Below are 5629 nucleotides of genomic sequence, written 5' to 3' on the forward strand. Positions count from 1 at the left end.
CTTTGCTAGTTTCATGTATAGCAGTTTTTAGTATGCATTAATCTAATTCAGTGCAAGTGATCGAATTCGCTATATTATTTTCAATTAGATTGCTATTAACTAGTTACCTAATTATTAAAAATGATTAAAATTGATTTTTTTTTAATAATTTTTTCCATGTACAAATTAAGGAAGATATTTGGACAAGATTTCAACATGAGTGTACCGATAATATACTTTAAAAAGTATTTAATCATGAGATATCTATTTCATTCTTACTGTGTAAGAATTAATATTATCTAAACCACAACATGATCAACATGGAATGGCTTTGTAACTCCTAGTGTTTATATCAGTATAATGTAGATTTACAAATCCCTCATATTTATATCAACACCATCATAATATGGATTTAAAATCCGTGTTATTTTAAAATCCACATCATGTTGGTGTTAATATAAAATTATAAATCTATACCGCGCGAGCGATATATTTAGAGCGTACAAATTATTTTTCCTAGGAGAAAAGTTCCTTGTCCGACTATCTTATTTTTTAAATTTGCAAAATGTTAAACGCGCGTCTCTTTCAATAACAAAATTACCTGTTGGGAGTTATAAGAGTTGTGTTCCTTGGAAAATTATTGAGAACAAGGACTCTTTCTCTTCATGTTGTTGACGATGGAAAACGGAGTATAGATTGGGATCTGGATCTCGACGGCATTTTGGAGCAAGGAGTCTTCAATTCGAAGCAAGACGCGCTAAAACTCATGTTATGTTACGCATATGGATTAAAAATTAGAATTCAGCCAATTAGAACAAAACGAATTAAAATTATTTGACTGATCGAATTCTAATCTTCAATTCGTAATCTCGATCTCAAAGTTCGAGTCTACAATGAGTCGGTAGCCTCAGAAGCCTCTTGGCTGCTAACCAATTCTACCGATTCACCCGACTCGCCGATTATTCTTTAGACTAACTACAGATTACCAATTCATTGTAGACTTGATTTCCAAATGAATATGTAATGTAAATGTGGATTAAGCGAACATAAGTTCGCGAAAACAGAATACACATTGCACCGGTACGAATGCAACGGACGCGCGAGAAAATCCGTGAAGGATTAATGCTCCGTGCGGATGGGACAGAAAGCGAGGAAGCAGTAGAGGGCCGAGGCCCCTGAGGCCCCTGAAGCGAGAAGAGAATTGTGTGCGAGATACGCTCACCAAGCCAGGTTTCTTTCTTGCGTGTAACGTACTTAGTACTTACCTCGCGCAGAGTATATCACGCGCTAATCGCAGTTGTTCGCAGCGCCTCCGCTGGCCCACGAAGACGCGGGGCGCCTCTTCTCATCCGCGTCCGACGATGTTGCGTTGAGAGACTGACGACGTAGCCTCGCGCAACCGGAGAAACGTCCGACAGCGTTCAACGACGCATCGGCGACGGGCCGCCGTTCCGGGATGCATTATAGCGTGGCTTCTTCCTGCTCTTCTTGTCGTTCCGCTTCTCTTTTTCTCTTTTCTCTGTCTTTCTCTCGCTCCTCCGTCGAAGCACTTCGACACGAGTAGGGGGGAGAGGAGAGAGTGGGGTTGGAGAGGGGAGGAGAGAGGGGACAACCGAGGGAAGAGGGAGTCCTCAATTCTGTGACACTAGAGAGACCCGAAAGACGCACATGACGTAGCTAAGCTAACCGCTTCTCCCTGGCTCTACACGCAATCCCTCGTATCCCGGAAGGACGGCTACGTCGACCGTCGTCGTGGAGAAAACTGCGTTACGCGAAACGCGCGACTTCTCGGCACTGTGATTTATTAACGATGACGTATGAAATGACCGCGTTAATAACATGACCAGACTGGACTCCCTTCGATGGCTTGATTATTCCGAAGTCTCCGAACTCAGAAATCGGAATCCGAATGCGCGACGCGTTGCGCTGCGCGGCGCAGCCGAGAACGTCGTTGAGTCGTTCCCCCAACACAAATACCCGCTATTCATCCCGCTTCCAAGTTCCCAGTAAGTTTCCCTATAACTAGTGTTCCTATTGGTTGCGTTCAGTAGAAAAAGCAGCTTTGTAGCTATTATATTGTAAAATTATTTGATGTAATTAGTCTTGCCATTAGTTTCATACTGGATATAAATGTATAAATTAATCATATTAGGGCCACTTTCACCAAACTCCGATTAACTTAATGAGCCTAGTAACTTTGCAGGATTCCAACTGAAGCTGATGTCGAAGAAAAAATGTGAACTGAAGAGTTAAACATTTTCACTAATTATAATTAACTGTAATTTTACATATTGAATACAAAAATAGGTTATTAACAAACAGTTACTAGAGAGAAACCTTGCTACATAAGTTAGTATTAAGGCTTAAACGCAATAGGCATAGGAAATAAGGAATAACGAGCCATCCAATTAAAGCTCTGAGATATAATATCGAATTTACACTCCAGCTCTGAACAGCTCGTTATTCCTTGTTGCTTGTGCCTATTGTGTTTAAACCATTACAAATCTATATTTATAACTTCTCTCTTTGCATTTTTTCTCCGACATTAGTTTCAGTTGGAATCCTGCAAAGTTACTAGGCTTATTAAGTTAATCGGAGCTTGGTGAAAGTGGCCTTTAAAGAATCATATATAAAATTTCAAAATTTTTGCTGAACACAGTTATTGATTCCTAGAGAAACTTTTCTCTATGTTCATTTCCTTAGCTCGGATTTACAATAGATCTTTAAATCCTAAGTCATAAGAAATGGACGAATCACAATCATTTATTCTCCTCACATTCGATTACTGTAATCGGTTAATTTTTTACAGCTTAAGGCTTAAAACATCTAGTATTAGGTGTGGAAAAAAGTTCGTAGTATTTTTTTAATGCCATCTAATGGGAAAAACGCCATGAACTTTTACCTAATATATCCGAACTTAAAGACGACCAGTTTTACGGAAATTCATTTTTTACACCAAAATTTATCCAGAGCCGTCTTTAAAGGTGCTATTAGGCTGGAATCAGACTACGCATTGAAGAATGAGATTGAAGATTGAAGTTTGATCAATTAGAATAAAAGGAACCAAAATTTCTTTGTTCTTATTGGTGAAATTTCAATCTTTAATCATAATCTTCAATCATAATCTGATTCCGGCCTTAGTTCGGATTTACAATAGGTTTTAAGCCTTAAGCCTTAAGCCGTAAGAAATTGATCAATTCTCGAATGCAAAGGGAATAATTGATTGTGATTCGTCCATTTCTTATGGCTTAAGGCTTAAAAATATATTGTAGAGCAAACACTGAACTATATACATTGGAATGAGCACCGCTATGAAGCATAGAAAATCGTGGTACCAATTGATTAGCGCCATTTTAATTTGATCAAGATTTGGTATAAGAGCGAATCAGAAGCTTTCAGGTGCTCATGCGCACTTACGTTTAGTGTTCTTTAGTGAAACGCATATGTTAGCAAGATTATCGTGTGTGGGGTTGTATTTGAAAGATTATAAAATCGCATGACTGAAAATGTGCAAAGCATCAACATGAAATGCTGTATGCCTGGATGTGGACAGAGAAGTAGAAAGGGTATTTCATTTCATAGGTAAGAATTTTTGTATTAAATGTATCAATTCCTGCATATGTGTTAACGATATAGAATATGAAAAGTGTTATTAATGTTATTTAATTGAATGTACTAATAAAATTGAACATTATTTTTGTTTACATACCATTCATATGTGCATATAGATTTCCATCATCAATAGTACATCGATCGATTGCAGCACGCGCGAACGCTTCTAATTCGTTCAAATATCGTCCAATGGATGATATCACGAATTTTCTTCGATGTCCATTTCAATGGCTACGTTTAGCAAAACGTTTATTTTGCAACTGTTAAAAGTTTTCTTCGCACTGATTGGATTATGTTTTTAGATCAAGAGGAATGCTATCTCAGCAGAAAATCATAAAATGCAAAACTGTTGTATTCTGTTGAACGCAGCCATTATATATATAGGTCAATGGGAGCAAGCATCAAGCATCAAACATCTGCGCAGATTATATTGCAGATTATATTGCACAGAAGTGTTTGTTGAATCTCCAGATTCTTGCGTAATAATCTTCTGCACATAGCTTCTTGACGCAAAATGTAAATTATGGGGGATTATGATATACACTACTATTTTAACATATAATGATGAAAATTTATATTTATATTTCACATTATATAGTATAAACTACAAGATTCCACTATTATTAGTGTATCTCGTACAGCCAGTCACAGAAAGATTGCAATACTTTTTTTTCGATAGATTCGGAATGCAGCTTACTCATCAAGCTTCTTATTTGTGATTTCATAAATCGCTTGATGAGTAAGATCTGTTTGCACCAATGTTACTTTGATTTTGAGCGAAACTTCAAACTCTCTCTATCTCGTTTTAAAACCGAAAAAAAAGACAGAGTTTTAAGCCTCACTTAAAATTAAAGTAATGTCAGTGTAATTGGGCCTCAGCTGCATTCCGAAACCCACCGAAAAAAAAAACGTATTGCGACTTTTCTATGATCGGCTGTACATTAAATTCAATTTCAATAAATTATTAAACATATTATTGCGCATGTTCTGACGCTTGACGTTGCCATGTAAAAGCACCTTTAATAGTAAGGAGTTTCGCAATACCATGCGCATGCGCAGTTCGACTTTTGATTAAATAATATAACTTTAGCTTTTACCGTATTTGAATACACGGTACTACAAAACTCCCTAATAGGGAACATCACTAATTAGTAATTACTATTAATGCTTCTAATTGGTTATTGCGAAGCATTGCGACTAGAGTACTAGAAACGTAGGTATTCCACTATTTTTATTCCTTTTCCGTTCCTTGTTCTGTCCGGATTCATCACTAAGCTGTAACGAGTTATGATCATTACAGTTTATGATTTATATTTGCTGCTTGAAATTGATTTTATTGTTATACTCTTTTCATTCCATTTTTCTCAAACTCAATTGAATATCTATCGTAATATTAGTGCAGGACCTGAAGAGTATCTAATATTCAGGTTATTTCTATAAGATGCCAAATATGTCAATTTGAAGAAAAGGATTGAAATTTCTCATCTGCGAAGAAAGGTGATGTTTATTCACAAGTCATGTATTTATTTTATAGCAATACAGCAAGTTGTCAACGAATATTATCCGCAGGAAATTTAAATAATCGAATACTTTTTTCTGATCTATTGATACAGTTTACCGCATACAAGGCATACCATAACATAACAAGGCATTTTATAAATTTTTTTGCCTTCATTAATATATATTTCAATTTTTTTATATCTTTCTTTTCATCTCTTAGTCTTATTAGTAAAATTTCGAAGTGCGGAAATATATAAATACAAAGCTACAAGTTTTCCAACAGTTTAAAAGTTATAACCTATAACCCGTAACGATCATAACCTTCTCAGCTCAGCGACGGAGTGGGAACAAAGCAAGGAATGAGGAAAGGAGTAAAAATGGCGGATATGCAAAAACTCACGTTTAATGCATGATCTACAATGGATAGTAGCAATATGAATTAAGGAGTGAATGTGAGAAAAATAATCAATTATGATTGGTCGATTTCTATGCTTACTCCTTAATCAACTACTGCTATTGCCCATTGTAGAATGGGCTT

General features: G+C 36.3%; 1 protein-coding gene across 7 annotated transcripts in view; it reads right to left on the minus strand.

The window, feature by feature from the left end:
* The window catches only part of LOC108693236 (rho GTPase-activating protein 21), a 42185-nt gene extending 40311 nt beyond the window's left edge, over positions 1 to 1874 (minus strand). For 6 of the 7 annotated variants that reach the window (XM_018202073.1, XM_018202077.1, XM_018202074.1 and 3 more), the window contains exon 1: positions 1245 to 1874. The gene's annotated coding sequence lies outside the window, so the exon portion shown is untranslated. Of the gene's footprint in view, positions 1 to 580; positions 681 to 1244 lie in introns of those variants that run through there. The other variant, XM_018202072.1, reaches the window with a different exon arrangement.
* Positions 1875 to 5629: the final 3755 nt, after the last annotated feature.

The sequence above is a fragment of the Atta colombica genome, unplaced genomic scaffold, assembly GCF_001594045.1.
Source record: "Atta colombica isolate Treedump-2 unplaced genomic scaffold, Acol1.0 scaffold89, whole genome shotgun sequence".
In the NCBI taxonomy this organism is placed as follows: Eukaryota; Metazoa; Arthropoda; class Insecta; order Hymenoptera; family Formicidae; genus Atta; species Atta colombica.